This window comes from Pristiophorus japonicus, unplaced genomic scaffold, assembly GCF_044704955.1.
Source record: "Pristiophorus japonicus isolate sPriJap1 unplaced genomic scaffold, sPriJap1.hap1 HAP1_SCAFFOLD_335, whole genome shotgun sequence".
Taxonomy (NCBI): Eukaryota; Metazoa; Chordata; class Chondrichthyes; family Pristiophoridae; genus Pristiophorus; species Pristiophorus japonicus.
The window spans coordinates 152417-173068 of NW_027253161.1; positions in this window are offsets into that span (position 1 = coordinate 152417).

The window sequence follows — 20652 nt, forward strand, 5'->3', positions numbered from 1 at the left end:
AGGAGAGACGAGAGACTGTAGGGATGTGATCGGGGCGAAGGAGAGGCGAGAGACTGCAGGGATGTGATCGGGGCGAAGGAGAGACGAGAGACTGCAGGGTTGTGATCGGGGCGAAGGAGAGACGAGAGACTGCAGGGATGTGATCGGGGCCCAGGAGCGGCGAGAGACTGTAGGGATGTGATCGGGGCCCAGGAGAGGCGAGAGACTGTAGGGATGTGATCGGGGCCCAGGGGAGACGAGAGACTGTAGGGATGTGATCGGGGTCCAGGAGAGACGAGAGACTGTAGGGATGTGATCGGGGCCCAGGAGAGGCGAGAGACTGTAGGGATGTGATCGGGGTCCAGGAGAGACGAGAGACTGTCGGGATGTGATCGGGGCCCAGGAGAGACGAGAGACTGTAGGGATGTGATCGGGGTCCACGAGAGACGAGTGACTGTAGGGATGTGATCGGGGCGAAGGAGAGACGAGAGACTGTAGGAATGTAATCGGGGCCCAGGAGAGACGAGAGACTGTAGGGATGTGATCGGGGTCCAGGAGAGACAAGAGACTGTAGGGATGTGATCGGGGCGAAGGAGAGACGAGAGACTGTAGGGATGTGATCGGGGCGAAGGAGAGACGAGAGACTGTAGGGATGTGATCGGGGTCCAGGAGAGACGAGAGTCTGTTGGGATGTGATCGGGGTCCAGGAGAGGCGAGAGACTGTAGGGATGTGATCGGGGCCCAGGAGAGACGAGAGACTGTAGGGATGTGATCGGGGCCCAGGAGAGACGAGAGACTGTAGGGATGTGATCGGGGTCCAGGAGAGACGAGAGACTGTAGGGATGTGATCGGGGCCCAGGAGAGGCGAGAGACTGTAGGGATGTGATCGGGGCCCAGGAGAGACGAGAGACTGTAGGGATGTGATCGGGGCCCAGGAGAGGCGAGAGACTGTAGGGATGTGATCGGGGCCCAGGAGAGACGAGAGACTGTGGGGATGTGATCGGGGTCCAGGAGAGACGAGAGATTGTAGGGATGTGATCGGGGCCCAGGAGAGGCGAGAGACTGTCGGGATGTGATCGGGGCCCAGGAGAGACGAGAGACTGTCGGGATGTGATCGGGGCGAAGGAGAGGCGAGAGACTGTAGGGATGTGATCGGGGCCTAGGAGAGGCGAGAGACTGTAGGGATGTGATCGGGGCCCAGGAGAGACGAGAGACTGTCGGGATGTGATCGGGGCGAAGGAGAGACGAGAGACTGTAGGGATGTGATCGGGGCCCAGGAGAGACGAGAGACTGTAGGGATGTGATCAGGGCGAAGGAGAGACGAGAGACTGTAGGGATGTGATCGGGGCCCAGGAGAGACGAGAGACTGTAGGGATGTGATCGGGGCGAAGGAGAGACGAGAGACTGTAGGGATGTGATCGGGGCCCAGGAGAGACGAGAGACTGAAGGGATGTGATCGGGGTCCAGGAGAGACGAGAGACTGTAGGGATGTGATCGGGGCGAAGGAGAGACGAGAGACTGTAGGGATGTGATCGGGGCGAAGGAGAGACGAGAGACTGTAGGGATGTGATCTGGGCGAAGGAGAGACGAGAGACTGTAGGGATGTGATCGGGGCGAAGGAGAGGCGAGAGACTGTAGGGATGTGATCGGGGCCCAGGAGAGACGAGAGACTGAAGGGATGTGATCGGGGTCCAGGAGAGACGAGAGACTGTAGGGATGTGATCGGGGCCCAGGAGAGACGAGAGACTGTAGGGATATGATCGGGGCGAAGGAGAGGCGAGAGACTGTAGGGATGTGATCGGGGCGAAGGAGAGACGAGAGACTGTAGGGATGTGATCGGGGCCCAGGAGAGACGAGAGACTGTAGGGATGTGATCGGGGTCCAGGAGAGACGATGGACTGTAGGGATATGATCGGGGCGAAGGAGAGGCGAGAGACTGTAGGGATGTGATCGGGGCGAAGGAGAGACGAGAGACTGTAGGGATGTGATCGGGGCCCAGGAGAGACGAGAGACTGTAGGGATGTGATCGGGGTCCAGGAGAGACGATGGACTGTAGGGATGTGATCGGGGCGAAGGAGAGGCGAGAGACTGCAGGGTTGTGATCGGGGCGAAGGAGAGACGAGAGACTGCAGGGATGTGATCGGGGCCCAGGAGAGACGAGAGACTGTAGGGATGTGATCGGGGCGAAGGAGAGGCGAGAGACTGTAGGGATGTGATCGGGGTCCAGGAGAGACGAGAGACTGTAGGGATGTGATCGGGGCGAAGGAGAGGCGAGAGACTGTAGGGATGTGATCGGGGCGAAGGAGAGACGAGAGACTGTAGGGATGTGATCGGGGCCCAGGAGAGACGAGAGACTGTAGGGATGTGATCGGGGTCCAGGAGAGACGAGAGACTGTAGGGATGTGATCGGGGCGAAGGAGAGGCGAGAGACTGCAGGGTTGTGATCGGGGCGAAGGAGAGACGAGAGACTGCAGGGTTGTGATCGGGGCGAAGGAGAGACGAGAGACTGCAGGGATGTGATCGGGGCCCAGGAGCGGCGAGAGACTGTAGGGATGTGATCGGGGCCCAGGAGAGGCGAGAGACTGTAGGGATGTGATCGGGGCCCAGGGGAGACGAGAGACTGTAGGGATGTGATCGGGGTCCAGGAGAGACGAGAGACTGTAGGGATGTGATCGGGGCCCAGGAGAGGCGAGAGACTGTAGGGATGTGATCGGGGTCCAGGAGAGACGAGAGACTGTCGGGATGTGATCGGGGCCCAGGAGAGACGAGAGACTGTAGGGATGTGATCGGGGTCCAGGAGAGACGAGAGACTGTAGGGATGTGATCGGGGCGAAGGAGAGACGAGAGACTGTAGGAATGTGATCGGGGCCCAGGAGAGACGAGAGACTGTAGGGATGTGATCGGGGTCCAGGAGAGACAAGAGACTGTAGGGATGTGATCGGGGCGAAGGAGAGACGAGAGACTGTAGGGATGTGATCGGGGCGAAGGAGAGACGAGAGACTGTAGGGATGTGATCGGGGTCCAGGAGAGACGAGAGTCTGTTGGGATGTGATCGGGGTCCAGGAGAGGCGAGAGACTGTAGGGATGTGATCGGGGCCCAGGAGAGACGAGAGACTGTAGGGATGTGATCGGGGCCCAGGAGAGACGAGAGACTGTAGGGATGTGATCGGGGTCCAGGAGAGACGAGAGACTGTAGGGATGTGATCGGGGCCCAGGAGAGGCGAGAGACTGTAGGGATGTGATCGGGGCCCAGGAGAGACGAGAGACTGTAGGGATGTGATCGGGGCCCAGGAGAGGCGAGAGACTGTAGGGATGTGATCGGGGCCCAGGAGAGACGAGAGACTGTGGGGATGTGATCGGGGTCCAGGAGAGACGAGAGATTGTAGGGATGTGATCGGGGCCCAGGAGAGGCGAGAGACTGTCGGGATGTGATCGGGGCCCAGGAGAGACGAGAGACTGTCGGGATGTGATCGGGGCGAAGGAGAGGCGAGAGACTGTAGGGATGTGATCGGGGCCTAGGAGAGGCGAGAGACTGTAGGGATGTGATCGGGGCCCAGGAGAGACGAGAGACTGTAGGGATGTGATCGGGGCGAAGGAGAGACGAGAGACTGTAGGGATGTGATCGGGGCGAAGGAGAGACGAGAGACTGTAGGGATGTGATCGGGGCCCAGGAGAGACGAGAGACTGTAGGGATGTGATCAGGGCGAAGGAGAGACGAGAGACTGTAGGGATGTGATCGGGGCCCAGGAGAGACGAGAGACTGTAGGGATGTGATCGGGGCGAAGGAGAGACGAGAGACTGTAGGGATGTGATCGGGGCCCAGGAGAGACGAGAGACTGTAGGGATGTGATCGGGGTCCAGGAGAGACGAGAGACTGTAGGGATGTGATCGGGGCCCAGGAGAGGCGAGAGACTGTAGGGATGTGATCGGGGCGAAGGAGAGACGAGAGACTGTAGGGATGTGATCGGGGCGAAGGAGAGACGAGAGACTGTAGGGATGTGATCGGGGCGAAGGAGAGACGAGAGACTGTAGGGATGTGATCGGGGCGAAGGAGAGACGAGAGACTGTAGGGATGTGATCGGGGCGAAGGAGAGACGAGAGACTGTAGGGATGTGATCGGGGCGAAGGAGAGACGAGAGACTGTAGGGATGTGATCGGGGCCCAGGAGAGACGAGAGACTGTAGGGATGTGATCGGGGCCCAGGAGAGGCGAGAGACTGTCGGGATATGATCGGGGCGAAGGAGAGACGAGAGACTGTAGGGATGTGATCGGGGCGAAGGAGAGACGAGAGACTGTAGAGATGTGATCTGGGCGAAGGAGAGACGAGAGACTGTAGGGATGTGATCGGGGCCCAGGAGAGACGAGAGACTGCAGGGATGTGATCGGGGCGAAGGAGAGACGAGAGACTGTAGGGATGTGATCGGGGCCCAGGAGAGACGAGAGACTGTAGGGATGTGATCGGGGCGAAGGAGAGACGAGAGACTGTAGGGATGTGATCGGGGCGAAGGAGAGGCGAGAGACTGGAGGGATGTGATCAGGGCGAAGGAGAGACGAGAGACTGTAGGGATGTGATCGGGGCGAAGGAGAGACGAGAGACTGTAGGGAGGTGATCGGGGCGAAGGAGAGACGAGAGACTGTAGGGATGAAATCGGGGCGAAGGAGAGACGAGAGACTGTAGGGATGTGATCGGGGCGAAGGAGAGACGAGAGACTGTAGGGATGTGATCGGGGCGAAGGAGAGACGAGAGACTGTAGGGATGTGATCAGGGCGAAGGAGAGACGAGAGACTGTAGGGATGTGATCGGGGCGAAGGAGAGACGAGAGACTGTAGGGATGTGATCGGGGCGAAGGAGACGAGAGACTGTAGGGAGGTGATCGGGGCCCAGGAGAGACGAGAGACTGTAGGGATGTGATCGGGGCCCAGGAGAGACGAGAGACTGTAGGGATGTGATCGGGGCCCACGAGAGACGAGAGACTGTAGGGATGTGATCGGGGCCCAGGAGAGACGAGAGACTGTCGGGATGTGATCGGGGCCCAGGAGAGACGAGAGACTGTAGGGATGTGATCGGGGCCCAGGAGAGACGAGAGACTGTACGGATGTGATCGGGGCCCAGGAGAGACGAGAGACTGTAGGGATGTGATCGGGGCCCAGGAGAGACGAGAGATTGTAGGGATGTGATCGGGGCCCAGGAGAGACGAGAGACTGTAGGGATGTGATCGGGGCGAAGGAGAGACGAGAGACTGTAGGGATGTGATCGGGGCCCAGGAGAGACGAGAGACTGTAGGGATGTGATCGGGGCGAAGGAGAGGCGAGAGACTGTAGGGATGTGATCGGGGCGAAGGAGAGACGAGAGACTGTAGGGATGTGATCGGGGCCCAGGAGAGACGAGAGACTGCAGGGATGTGATCGGGGCGAAGGAGAGACGAGAGACTGTTGGGATGTGATCGGGGCCCAGGAGAGACGAGAGACTGTAGGGATGTGATCGGGGCGAAGGAGAGACGAGAGACTGTAGGGATGTGATCGGGGCGAAGGAGAGGCGAGAGACTGGAGGGATGTGATCAGGGCGAAGGAGAGACGAGAGACTGTAGGGATGTGATCGGGGCGAAGGAGAGACGAGAGACTGTAGGGATGTGATCGGGGCGAAGGAGAGGCGAGAGACTGGAGGGATGTGATCAGGGCGAAGGAGAGACGAGAGACTGTAGGGATGTGATCGGGGCGAAGGAGAGACGAGAGACTGCAGGGATGTGATCGGGGCCCAGGAGAGACGAGAGATTGTAGGGATGTGATCGGGGCGCAGGAGAGGCGAGAGACTGTAGGGATGTGATCGGGGCCCAGGAGAGACGAGAGACTGTGGGGATGTGATCGGGGTCCAGGAGAGACGAGAGATTGTAGGGATGTGATCGGGGCCCAGGAGAGGCGAGAGACTGTCGGGATGTGATCGGGGCCCAGGAGAGACGAGAGACTGTCGGGATGTGATCGGGGCGAAGGAGAGGCGAGAGACTGTAGGGATGTGATCGGGGCCTAGGAGAGGCGAGAGACTGTAGGGATGTGATCGGGGCCCAGGAGAGACGAGAGACTGTAGGGATGTGATCGGGGCGAAGGAGAGACGAGAGACTGTAGGGATGTGATCGGGGCGAAGGAGAGACGAGAGACTGTAGGGATGTGATCGGGGCCCAGGAGAGACGAGAGACTGTAGGGATGTGATCAGGGCGAAGGAGAGACGAGAGACTGTAGGGATGTGATCGGGGCCCAGGAGAGACGAGAGACTGTAGGGATGTGATCGGGGCGAAGGAGAGACGAGAGACTGTAGGGATGTGATCGGGGCGAAGGAGAGACGAGAGACTGTAGGGATGTGATCGGGGTCCAGGAGAGACGAGAGACTGCAGGGATGTGATCGGGGCGAAGGAGAGACGAGAGACTGTAGGGATGTGATCGGGGCGAAGGAGAGACGAGAGACTGTAGGGATGTGATCGGGGCCCAGGAGAGACGAGAGACTGAAGGGATGTGATCGGGGTCCAGGAGAGACGAGAGACTGTAGGGATGTGATCGGGGCCCAGGAGAGGCGAGAGACTGTAGGGATGTGATCGGGGCCCAGGAGAGGCGAGAGACTGTAGGGATATGATCGGGGCGAAGGAGAGGCGAGAGACTGTAGGGATGTGATCGGGGCGAAGGAGAGACGAGAGACTGTAGGGATGTGATCGGGGCCCAGGAGAGACGAGAGACTGTAGGGATGTGATCGGGGTCCAGGAGAGACGATGGACTGTAGGGATGTGATCGGGGCGAAGGAGAGGCGAGAGACTGCAGGGTTGTGATCGGGGCGAAGGAGAGACGAGAGACTGCAGGGATGTGATCGGGGCCCAGGAGAGACGAGAGACTGTAGGGATGTGATCGGGGCGAAGGAGAGGCGAGAGACTGTAGGGATGTGATCGGGGTCCAGGAGAGACGAGAGACTGTAGGGATGTGATCGGGGCGAAGGAGAGGCGAGAGACTGTAGGGATGTGATCGGGGCGAAGGAGAGACGAGAGACTGTAGGGATGTGATCGGGGCCCAGGAGAGACGAGAGACTGTAGGGATGTGATCGGGGTCCAGGAGAGACGAGAGACTGTAGGGATGTGATCGGGGCGAAGGAGAGGCGAGAGACTGCAGGGTTGTGATCGGGGCGAAGGAGAGACGAGAGACTGCAGGGTTGTGATCGGGGCGAAGGAGAGACGAGAGACTGCAGGGATGTGATCGGGGCCCAGGAGCGGCGAGAGACTGTAGGGATGTGATCGGGGCCCAGGAGAGGCGAGAGACTGTAGGGATGTGATCGGGGCCCAGGGGAGACGAGAGACTGTAGGGATGTGATCGGGGTCCAGGAGAGACGAGAGACTGTAGGGCTGTGATCGGGGCCCAGGAGAGGCGAGAGACTGTAGGGATGTGATCGGGGTCCAGGAGAGACGAGAGACTGTCGGGATGTGATCGGGGCCCAGGAGAGACGAGAGACTGTAGGGATGTGATCGGGGTCCAGGAGAGACGAGAGACTGTAGGGATGTGATCGGGGCGAAGGAGAGACGAGAGACTGTAGGAATGTGATCGGGGCCCAGGAGAGACGAGAGACTGTAGGGATGTGATCGGGGTCCAGGAGAGACAAGAGACTGTAGGGATGTGATCGGGGCGAAGGAGAGACGAGAGACTGTAGGGATGTGATCGGGGCGAAGGAGAGACGAGAGACTGTAGGGATGTGATCGGGGTCCAGGAGAGACGAGAGTCTGTTGGGATGTGATCGGGGTCCAGGAGAGGCGAGAGACTGTAGGGATGTGATCGGGGCCCAGGAGAGACGAGAGACTGTAGGGATGTGATCGGGGCCCAGGAGAGACGAGAGACTGTAGGGATGTGATCGGGGTCCAGGAGAGACGAGAGACTGTAGGGATGTGATCGGGGCCCAGGAGAGGCGAGAGACTGTAGGGATGTGATCGGGGCCCAGGAGAGACGAGAGACTGTAGGGATGTGATCGGGGCCCAGGAGAGGCGAGAGACTGTAGGGATGTGATCGGGGCCCAGGAGAGACGAGAGACTGTGGGGATGTGATCGGGGTCCAGGAGAGACGAGAGATTGTAGGGATGTGATCGGGGCCCAGGAGAGGCGAGAGACTGTCGGGATGTGATCGGGGCCCAGGAGAGACGAGAGACTGTCGGGATGTGATCGGGGCGAAGGAGAGGCGAGAGACTGTAGGGATGTGATCGGGGCCTAGGAGAGGCGAGAGACTGTAGGGATGTGATCGGGGCCCAGGAGAGACGAGAGACTGTAGGGATGTGATCGGGGCGAAGGAGAGACGAGAGACTGTAGGGATGTGATCGGGGCGAAGGAGAGACGAGAGACTGTAGGGATGTGATCGGGGCCCAGGAGAGACGAGAGACTGTAGGGATGTGATCAGGGCGAAGGAGAGACGAGAGACTGTAGGGATGTGATCGGGGCCCAGGAGAGACGAGAGACTGTAGGGATGTGATCGGGGCCCAGGAGAGATGAGAGACTGAAGGGATGTGATCGGGGTCCAGGAGAGACGAGAGACTGTAGGGATGTGATCGGGGCGAAGGAGAGACGAGAGACTGTAGGGATGTGATCGGGGCCCAGGAGAGACGAGAGACTGAAGGGATGTGATCGGGGTCCAGGAGAGACGAGAGACTGTAGGGATGTGATCGGGGCCCAGGAGAGGCGAGAGACTGTCGGGATATGATCGGGGCGAAGGAGAGACGAGAGACTGTAGGGATGTGATCGGGGCGAAGGAGAGACGAGAGACTGTAGAGATGTGATCTGGGCGAAGGAGAGACGAGAGACTGTAGGGATGTGATCGGGGCCCAGGAGAGACGAGAGACTGCAGGGATGTGATCGGGGCGAAGGAGAGACGAGAGACTGTAGGGATGTGATCGGGGCCCAGGAGAGACGAGAGACTGTAGGGATGTGATCGGGGCGAAGGAGAGACGAGAGACTGTAGGGATGTGATCGGGGCGAAGGAGAGGCGAGAGACTGGAGGGATGTGATCAGGGCGAAGGAGAGACGAGAGACTGTAGGGATGTGATCGGGGCGAAGGAGAGACGAGAGACTGTAGGGAGGTGATCGGGGCGAAGGAGAGACGAGAGACTGTAGGGATGAAATCGGGGCGAAGGAGAGACGAGAGACTGTAGGGATGTGATCGGGGCGAAGGAGAGACGAGAGACTGTAGGGATGTGATCGGGGCGAAGGAGAGACGAGAGACTGTAGGGATGTGATCAGGGCGAAGGAGAGACGAGAGACTGTAGGGATGTGATCGGGGCGAAGGAGAGACGAGAGACTGTAGGGATGTGATCGGGGCGAAGGAGACGAGAGACTGTAGGGAGGTGATCGGGGCCCAGGAGAGACGAGAGACTGTAGGGATGTGATCGGGGCCCAGGAGAGACGAGAGACTGTAGGGATGTGATCGGGGCCCACGAGAGACGAGAGACTGTAGGGATGTGATCGGGGCCCAGGAGAGACGAGAGACTGTCGGGATGTGATCGGGGCCCAGGAGAGACGAGAGACTGTAGGGATGTGATCGGGGCCCAGGAGAGACGAGAGACTGTAGGGATGTGATCGGGGCCCAGGAGAGACGAGAGACTGTAGGGATGTGATCGGGGCCCAGGAGAGACGAGAGATTGTAGGGATGTGATCGGGGCCCAGGAGAGACGAGAGACTGTAGGGATGTGATCGGGGCGAAGGAGAGACGAGAGACTGTAGGGATGTGATCGGGGCCCAGGAGAGACGAGAGACTGTAGGGATGTGATCGGGGCGAAGGAGAGGCGAGAGACTGTAGGGATGTGATCGGGGCGAAGGAGAGACGAGAGACTGTAGGGATGTGATCGGGGCCCAGGAGAGACGAGAGACTGCAGGGATGTGATCGGGGCGAAGGAGAGACGAGAGACTGTTGGGATGTGATCGGGGCCCAGGAGAGACGAGAGACTGTAGGGATGTGATCGGGGCGAAGGAGAGACGAGAGACTGTAGGGATGTGATCGGGGCGAAGGAGAGGCGAGAGACTGGAGGGATGTGATCAGGGCGAAGGAGAGACGAGAGACTGTAGGGATGTGATCGGGGCGAAGGAGAGACGAGAGACTGTAGGGATGTGATCGGGGCGAAGGAGAGGCGAGAGACTGGAGGGATGTGATCAGGGCGAAGGAGAGACGAGAGACTGTAGGGATGTGATCGGGGCGAAGGAGAGACGAGAGACTGCAGGGATGTGATCGGGGCCCAGGAGAGACGAGAGATTGTAGGGATGTGATCGGGGCGCAGGAGAGGCGAGAGACTGTAGGGATGTGATCGGGGCGAAGGAGACGAGAGACTGTAGGGAGGTGATCGGGGCCCAGGAGAGACGAGAGACTGTAGGGATGTGATCGGGGCCCAGGAGAGACGAGAGACTGTAGGGATGTGATCGGGGCCCAGGAGAGACGAGAGACTGTAGGGATGTGATCGGGGCCCACGAGAGACGAGAGACTGTAGGGATGTGATCGGGGCCCACGAGAGACGAGAGACTGTAGGGAGGTGATCAGGGCCCAGGAGAGACGAGAGACTGTAGGGATGTGATCAGGGCCCAGGAGAGACGAGAGACTGTAGGGATGTGATCGGGGCCCAGGAGAGACGAGAGACTGTAGGGATGTGATCGGGGCCCAGGAGAGACGAGAGACTGTAGGGATGTGATCGGGGCCCACGAGCGACGAGAGACTGTAGGGATGTGATCGGGGCCCAGGAGAGACGAGAGATTGTAGGGATGTGATCGGGGCCCAGGAGAGACGAGAGACTGCAGGGATGTGATCGGGGCGAAGGAGAGACGAGAGACTGTAGGGATGTGATCGTGGCGAAGGAGAGGCGAGAGACTGTAGGGATGTGATCGGGGCGAAGGAGAGACGAGAGACTGTAGGGATGTGATCGTGGCGAAGGAGAGGCGAGAGACTGTAGGGATGTGATCGGGGCGAAGGAGAGACGAGAGACTGTAGGGAGGTGATCGGGGCGAAGGAGAGACGAGAGACTGGAGGGATGTGATCGGGGCGAAGGAGAGACGAGAGACTGTAGGGATGTGATCGGGGCGAAGGAGAGACGAGAGACTGTAGGGATGTGATCGGGGCGAAGGAGAGACGAGAGACTGTAGGGATGTGATCAGGGCGAAGGAGAGACGAGAGACTGTAGGGATGTGATCGGGGCGAAGGAGAGACGAGAGACTGTAGGGATGTGATCGGGGCGAAGGAGACGAGAGACTGTAGGGAGGTGATCGGGGCCCAGGAGAGACGAGAGACTGTAGGGATGTGATCGGGGCCCAGGAGAGACGAGAGACTGTAGGGATGTGATCGGGGCCCACGAGAGACGAGAGACTGTAGGGATGTGATCGGGGCCCAGGAGAGACGAGAGACTGTAGGGATGTGATCGGGGCCCAGGAGAGACGAGAGACTGTAGGGATGTGATCGGGGCCCAGGAGAGACGAGAGACTGTAGGGATGTGATCGGGGCCCAGGAGAGACGAGAGACTGTAGGGATGTGATCGGGGCCCAGGAGAGACGAGAGATTGTAGGGATGTGATCGGGGCCCAGGAGAGACGAGAGACTGTAGGGATGTGATCGGGGCGAAGGAGAGACGAGAGACTGTAGGGATGTGATCGGGGCGAAGGAGAGGCGAGAGACTGCAGGGATGTGATCGGGGTCCAGGAGAGACGAGAGACTTTAGGGATGTGATCGGGGCGAAGGAGAGGCGAGAGACTGTAGGGATGTGATCGGGGCGAAGGAGAGACGAGAGACTGTAGGGATGTGATCGGGGCCCAGGAGAGACGAGAGACTGTAGGGATGTGATCGGGGTCCAGGAGAGACGATGGACTGTAGGGATGTGATCGGGGCGAAGGAGAGGCGAGAGACTGCAGGGTTGTGATCGGGGCGAAGGAGAGACGAGAGACTGCAGGGATGTGATCGGGGCCCAGGAGAGACGAGAGACTGTAGGGATGTGATCGGGGCGAAGGAGAGGCGAGAGACTGTAGGGATGTGATCGGGGTCCAGGAGAGACGAGAGACTGTAGGGATGTGATCGGGGCGAAGGAGAGGCGAGAGACTGTAGGGATGTGATCGGGGCGAAGGAGAGACGAGAGACTGTAGGGATGTGATCGGGGCCCAGGAGAGACGAGAGACTGTAGGGATGTGATCGGGGTCCAGGAGAGACGAGAGACTGTAGGGATGTGATCGGGGCGAAGGAGAGGCGAGAGACTGCAGGGTTGTGATCGGGGCGAAGGAGAGACGAGAGACTGCAGGGTTGTGATCGGGGCGAAGGAGAGGCGAGAGACTGTAGGGATGTGATCGGGGCGAAGGAGAGACGAGAGACTGTAGGGATGTGATCGGGGCGAAGGAGAGACGAGAGACTGAAGGGATGTGATCGGGGTCCAGGAGAGACGAGAGACTGTAGGGATGTGATCGGGGCCCAGGAGAGGCGAGAGACTGTAGGGATGTGATCGGGGCCCAGGAGAGGCGAGAGACTGTCGGGATATGATCGGGGCGAAGGAGAGACGAGAGACTGTAGGGATGTGATCGGGGCGAAGGAGAGACGAGAGACTGTAGAGATGTGATCTGGGCGAAGGAGAGACGAGAGACTGTAGGGATGTGATCGGGGCCCAGGAGAGACGAGAGACTGCAGGGATGTGATCGGGGCGAAGGAGAGACGAGAGACTGTAGGGATGTGATCGGGGCCCAGGAGAGACGAGAGACTGTAGGGATGTGATCGGGGCGAAGGAGAGACGAGAGACTGTAGGGATGTGATCGGGGCGAAGGAGAGGCGAGAGACTGGAGGGATGTGATCAGGGCGAAGGAGAGACGAGAGACTGTAGGGATGTGATCGGGGCGAAGGAGAGACGAGAGACTGTAGGGAGGTGATCGGGGCGAAGGAGAGACGAGAGACTGTAGGGATGAAATCGGGGCGAAGGAGAGACGAGAGACTGTAGGGATGTGATCGGGGCGAAGGAGAGACGAGAGACTGTAGGGATGTGATCGGGGCGAAGGAGAGACGAGAGACTGTAGGGATGTGATCAGGGCGAAGGAGAGACGAGAGACTGTAGGGATGTGATCGGGGCGAAGGAGAGACGAGAGACTGTAGGGATGTGATCGGGGCGAAGGAGACGAGAGACTGTAGGGAGGTGATCGGGGCCCAGGAGAGACGAGAGACTGTAGGGATGTGATCGGGGCCCAGGAGAGACGAGAGACTGTAGGGATGTGATCGGGGCCCACGAGAGACGAGAGACTGTAGGGATGTGATCGGGGCCCAGGAGAGACGAGAGACTGTCGGGATGTGATCGGGGCCCAGGAGAGACGAGAGACTGTAGGGATGTGATCGGGGCCCAGGAGAGATGAGAGACTGTAGGGATGTGATCGGGGCCCAGGAGAGACGAGAGACTGTAGGGATGTGATCGGGGCCCAGGAGAGACGAGAGATTGTAGGGATGTGATCGGGGCCCAGGAGAGACGAGAGACTGTAGGGATGTGATCGGGGCGAAGGAGAGACGAGAGACTGTAGGGATGTGATCGGGGCCCAGGAGAGACGAGAGACTGTAGGGATGTGATCGGGGCGAAGGAGAGGCGAGAGACTGTAGGGATGTGATCGGGGCGAAGGAGAGACGAGAGACTGTAGGGATGTGATCGGGGCCCAGGAGAGACGAGAGACTGCAGGGATGTGATCGGGGCGAAGGAGAGACGAGAGACTGTTGGGATGTGATCGGGGCCCAGGAGAGACGAGAGACTGTAGGGATGTGATCGGGGCGAAGGAGAGACGAGAGACTGTAGGGATGTGATCGGGGCGAAGGAGAGGCGAGAGACTGGAGGGATGTGATCAGGGCGAAGGAGAGACGAGAGACTGTAGGGATGTGATCGGGGCGAAGGAGAGACGAGAGACTGTAGGGATGTGATCGGGGCGAAGGAGAGGCGAGAGACTGGAGGGATGTGATCAGGGCGAAGGAGAGACGAGAGACTGTAGGGATGTGATCGGGGCGAAGGAGAGACGAGAGACTGCAGGGATGTGATCGGGGCCCAGGAGAGACGAGAGATTGTAGGGATGTGATCGGGGCGCAGGAGAGGCGAGAGACTGTAGGGATGTGATCGGGGCGAAGGAGACGAGAGACTGTAGGGAGGTGATCGGGGCCCAGGAGAGACGAGAGACTGTAGGGATGTGATCGGGGCCCAGGAGAGACGAGAGACTGTAGGGATGTGATCGGGGCCCAGGAGAGACGAGAGACTGTAGGGATGTGATCGGGGCCCACGAGAGACGAGAGACTGTAGGGATGTGATCGGGGCCCACGAGAGACGAGAGACTGTAGGGAGGTGATCAGGGCCCAGGAGAGACGAGAGACTGTAGGGATGTGATCAGGGCCCAGGAGAGACGAGAGACTGTAGGGATGTGATCGGGGCCCAGGAGAGACGAGAGACTGTAGGGATGTGATCGGGGCCCAGGAGAGACGAGAGACTGTAGGGATGTGATCGGGGCCCACGAGCGACGAGAGACTGTAGGGATGTGATCGGGGCCCAGGAGAGACGAGAGATTGTAGGGATGTGATCGGGGCCCAGGAGAGACGAGAGACTGTAGGGATGTGATCGGGGCGAAGGAGAGACGAGAGACTGTAGGGATGTGATCGTGGCGAAGGAGAGGCGAGAGACTGTAGGGATGTGATCGGGGCGAAGGAGAGACGAGAGACTGTAGGGATGTGATCGTGGCGAAGGAGAGGCGAGAGACTGTAGGGATGTGATCGGGGCGAAGGAGAGACGAGAGACTGTAGGGAGGTGATCGGGGCGAAGGAGAGACGAGAGACTGGAGGGATGTGATCGGGGCGAAGGAGAGACGAGAGACTGTAGGGATGTGATCGGGGCGAAGGAGAGACGAGAGACTGTAGGGATGTGATCGGGGCGAAGGAGAGACGAGAGACTGTAGGGATGTGATCAGGGCGAAGGAGAGACGAGAGACTGTAGGGATGTGATCGGGGCGAAGGAGAGACGAGAGACTGTAGGGATGTGATCGGGGCGAAGGAGACGAGAGACTGTAGGGAGGTGATCGGGGCCCAGGAGAGACGAGAGACTGTAGGGATGTGATCGGGGCCCAGGAGAGACGAGAGACTGTAGGGATGTGATCGGGGCCCACGAGAGACGAGAGACTGTAGGGATGTGATCGGGGCCCAGGAGAGACGAGAGACTGTAGGGATGTGATCGGGGCCCAGGAGAGACGAGAGACTGTAGGGATGTGATCGGGGCCCAGGAGAGACGAGAGACTGTAGGGATGTGATCGGGGCCCAGGAGAGACGAGAGACTGTAGGGATGTGATCGGGGCCCAGGAGAGACGAGAGATTGTAGGGATGTGATCGGGGCCCAGGAGAGACGAGAGACTGTAGGGATGTGATCGGGGCGAAGGAGAGACGAGAGACTGTAGGGATGTGATCGGGGCCCAGGAGAGACGAGAGACTGTAGGGATGTGATCGGGGCGAAGGAGAGGCGAGAGACTGTAGGGATGTGATCGGGGCGAAGGAGAGACGAGAGACTGCAGGGATGTGATCGGGGCGAAGGAGAGACGAGAGACTGTTGGGATGTGATCGGGGCCCAGGAGAGACGAGAGACTGTAGGGATGTGATCGGGGCGAAGGAGAGACGAGAGACTGTAGGGATGTGATCGGGGCGAAGGAGAGGCGAGAGACTGGAGGGATGTGATCAGGGCGAAGGAGAGACGAGAGACTGTAGGGATGTGATCGGGGCGAAGGAGAGACGAGAGACTGTAGGGATGTGATCGGGGCGAAGGAGAGACGAGAGACTGCAGGGATGTGATCGGGGCCCAGGAGAGACGAGAGATTGTAGGGATGTGATCGGGGCGCAGGAGAGGCGAGAGACTGTAGGGATGTGATCGGGGCGAAGGAGACGAGAGACTGTAGGGAGGTGATCGGGGCCCAGGAGAGACGAGAGACTGTAGGGATGTGATCGGGGCCCAGGAGAGGCGAGAGACTGTAGGGATGTGATCGGGGCCCAGGAGAGACGAGAGACTGTAGGGATGTGATCGGGGCCCAGGAGAGGCGAGAGACTGTAGGGATGTGATCGGGGCGAAGGAGAGACGAGAGACTGCAGGGATGTGATCGGGGCGAAGGAGAGACGAGAGACTGTAGGGATGTGATCCGGGCGAAGGAGAGACGAGAGACTGTAGGGATGTGATCGGGGCGAAGGAGAGACGAGAGACTGTAGGGATGTGATCGGGGCCCAGGAGAGGCGAGAGACTGCAGGGATGTGATCGGGGTCCAGGAGAGACGAGAGACTGTAGGGATGTGATCGGGGCCCAGGAGAGACGAGAGACTGTAGGGATGTGATCGCGGTCCAGGAGAGACGAGAGACTGTGGGGATGTGATCGGGGCCCAGGAGAGACGAGAGACTGTAGGGATGTGATTGGGGCCCAGGAGAGACGAGAGACTGTCGGGATGTGATCGGGGCGAAGGAGAGACGAGAGACTGCAGGGATGTGATCGGGGTCCAGGAGAGACGAGAGACTGTAGGGATGTGATCGGGGCCCAGGAGAGACGAGAGACTGTAGGGATGTGATCGGGGCGAAGGAGAGGCGAGAGACTGTAGGGATGTGATCGGGGTCCAGGAGAGACGAGAGACTGTAGGGATGTGATCGGGGCGAAGGAGAGGCGAGAGACTGTAGGGATGTGATCGGGGCGAAGGAGAGACGAGAGACTGTAGGGATGTGATCGGGGCCCAGGAGAGACGAGAGACTGTAGGGATGTGATCGGGGTCCAGGAGAGACGAGAGACTGTAGGGATGTGATCGGGGCCCAGGAGAGGCGAGAGACTGTAGGGATGTGATCGGGGCGAAGGAGAGGCGAGAGACTGCAGGGTTGTGATCGGGGTCCAGGAGAGACGAGAGACTGTAGGGATGTGATCGGGGCCTAGGAGAGGCGAGAGACTGTAGGGATGTGATCGGGGTCCAGGAGAGACGATGGACTGTAGGGATGTGATCGGGGCGAAGGAGAGGCGAGAGACTGTAGGGATGTGATCGGGGCCCAGGAGAGGCGAGAGACTGTAGGGATGTGATCGGGGCGAAGGAGAGACGAGAGACTGCAGGGTTGTGATCGGGGCGAAGGAGAGACGAGAGACTGTAGGAATGTGATCGGGGCCCAGGAGAGGCGAGAGACTGTAGGGATGTGATCGGGGTCCAGGAGAGACGAGAGACTGTAGGGATGTGATCGGGGCCCAGGAGAGACGAGAGACTGCAGGGATGTGATCGGGGCCCAGGAGAGACGAGAGACTGTAGGGATGTGATCGGGGTCCAGGAGAGACGAGAGACTGTAGGAATGTGATCGGGGCCCAGGAGAGGCGAGAGACTGTAGGGATGTGATCGGGGTCCAGGAGAGACGAGAGACTGTAGGGATGTGATCGGGGCCCAGGAGAGACGAGAGACTGTAGGGATGTGATCGGGGTCCAGGAGAGACGAGAGACTGTAGGGATGTGATCGGGGCGAAGGAGAGACGAGAGACTGTAGGGATGTGATCGGGGCCCAGGAGAGACGAGAGACTGTAGGGATGTGATCGGGGTCCAGGAGAGACAAGAGACTGTAGGGATGTGATCGGGGCGAAGGAGAGACGAGAGACTGTAGGGATGTGATCGGGGCGAAGGAGAGACGAGAGACTGTAGGGATGTGATCGGGGTCCAGGAGAGACGAGAGTCTGTTGGGATGTGATCGGGGTCCAGGAGAGGCGAGAGACTGTAGGGATGTGATCGGGGCCCAGGAGAGACGAGAGACTGTAGGGATGTGATCGGGGCCCAGGAGAGACGAGAGACTGTAGGGATGTGATCGGGGTCCAGGAGAGACGAGAGACTGTAGGGATGTGATCGGGGCCCAGGAGAGGCGAGAGACTGTCGGGATGTGATCGGGGCCCAGGAGAGACGAGAGACTGCAGGGATGTGATCGGGGCCCAGGAGAGACGAGAGACTGTGGGGATGTGATCGGGGTCCAGGAGAGACGAGAGACTGTAGGGATGTGATCGGGGCCCAGGAGAGGCGAGAGACTGTAGGGATGTGATCGGGGCCCAGGAGAGACGAGAGAGTGTCGGGATGTGATCGGGGCGAAGGAGAGGCGAGAGACTGTAGGGATGTGATCGGGGCCCAGGAGAGGCGAGAGACTGTAGGGATGTGATCGGGGCCCAGGAGAGACGAGAGACTGTAGGGATGTGATCGGGGCGAAGGAGAGACGAGAGACTGTAGGGATGTGATCGGGGCGAAGGAGAGACGAGAGACTGTAGGGATGTGATCGGGGCCCACGAGAGACGAGAGACTGTAGGGATGTGATCAGGGCGAAGGAGAGACGAGAGACTGTAGGGATGTGATCGGGGCGAAGGAGAGACGAGAGACTGTAGGGATGTGATCGGGGCGAAGGAGAGACGAGAGACTGTAGGGATGTGATCGGGGCCCAGGAGAGACGAGAGACTGAAGGGATGTGATCGGGGTCCAGGAGAGACGAGAGACTGTAGGGATGTGATCGGGGCGAAGGAGAGACGAGAGACTGCAGGGATGTGATCGGGGCGAAGGAGTGACGAGAGACTGTAGGGATGTGATCGGGGCGAAGGAGAGACGAGAGACTGCAGGGATGTGATCGGGGCCCAGGAGAGGCGAGAGACTGAAGGGATGTGATCGGGGCCCAGGAGAGGCGAGAGACTGTAGGGATGTGATCGGGGCGAAGGAGAGACGAGAGACTGCAGGGATGTGATCGGGGCGAAGGAGTGACGAGAGACTGTAGGGATGTGATCGGGGCCCAGGAGAGACGAGAGACTGTAGGGATGTGATCGGGGCGAAGGAGAGGCGAGAGACTGTAGGGATGTGATCGGGGTCCAGGAGAGACGAGAGACTGTAGGGATGTGATCGGGGCGAAGGAGAGACGAGAGACTGTAGGGATGTGATCGGGGCCCAGGAGAGACGAGAGACTGTAGGGATGTGATCGGGGTCCAGGAGAGACGATGGACTGTAGGGATGTGATCGGGGCGAAGGAGAGGCGAGAGACTGCAGGGTTGTGATCGGGGCGAAGGAGAGACGAGAGACTGCAGGGATGTGATCGGGGCCCAGGAGAGACGAGAGACTGTAGGGATGTGATCGGGGCGAAGGAGAGGCGAGAGACTGTAGGGATGTGATCGGGGTCCAGGAGAGACGAGAGACTGTAGGGATGTGATCGGGGCGAAGGAGAGGCGAGAGACTGTAGGGATGTGATCGGGGCGAAGGAGAGACGAGAGACTGTAGGGATGTGATCGGGGCCCAGGAGAGACGAGAGACTGTAGGGATGTGATCGGGGTCCAGGAGAGACGAGAGACTGTAGGGATGTGATCGGGGCGAAGGAGAGACGAGAGACTGTCGGGATGTGATCGGGGCCCAGGAGAGGCGAGAGACTGTAGGGATGTGATCGGGGCCCAGGAGAGGCGAGAGACTGTAGGGATGTGATCGGGGCGAAGGAGAGACGAGAGACTGTAGGGATGTGATCGGGGCGAAGGAGAGACGAGAGACTGTAGGGATGTGATCGGGGCGAAGGAGAGACGAGAGACTGTAGGGATGTGATCGGGGCGAAGGAGAGACGAGAGACTGTAGGGATGTGATCGGGGCGAAGGAGAGACGAGAGACTGTAGGGATGTGATCGGGGCGAAGGAGAGACGAGAGACTGCAGGGTTGTGATCGGGGCGAAGGAGAGACGAGAGACTGTAGGGATGTGATCGGGGCGAAGGAGAGACGAGAGACTGTAGGGATGTGATCGGGGCCCACGAGAGGCGAGAGACTGTAGGGATGTGATCGGGGCCCAGGAGAGACGAGAGACTGTAGGGATGTGATCGGGGTCCAGGAGAGACGAGAGACTGTAGGGATGTGATCGGGGCCCAGGAGAGGCGAGAGACTGTAGGGATGTGATCGGGGTCCAGGAGAGACGAGAGACTGTCGGGATGTGATCGGGGCCCAGGAGAGACGAGAGACTGTAGGGATGTGATCGGGGTCCAGGAGAGACGAGAGACTGTAGGGATGTGATCGGGGCGAAGGAGAGACGAGAGACTGTAGGAATGTGATCGGGGCCCAGGAGAGACGAGAGACTGTAGGGATGTGATCGGGGTCCAGGAGAGACAAGAGACTGTAGGGATGTGATCGGGGCGAAGGAGAGACGAGAGACTGTAGGGATGTGATCGGGGCGAAGGAGAGACGAGAGACTGTAGGGATGTGATCGGGGTCCAGGAGAGACGAGAGTCTGTTGGGATGTGATCGGGGTCCAGGAGAGGCGAGAGACTGTAGGGATGTGATCGGGGCCCAGGAGAGACGAGAGACTGTAGGGATGTGATCGGGGCCCAGGAGAGACGAGAGACTGTAGGGATGTGATCGGGGTCCAGGAGAGACGAGAGACTGTAGGGATGTGATCGGGGCCCAGGAGAGGCGAGAGACTGTAGGGATGTGATCGGGGCCCAGGAGAGACGAGAGACTGTAGGGATGTGATCGGGGCCCAGGAGAGGCGAGAGACTGTAGGGATGTGATCGGGGCCCAGGAGAGACGAGAGACTGTGGGGATGTGATCGGGGTCCAGGAGAGACGAGAGATTGTAGGGATGTGATCGGGGCCCAGGAGAGGCGAGAGACTGTAGGGATGTGATCGGGGCCCAGGAGAGACGAGAGACTGTCGGGATGTGATCGGG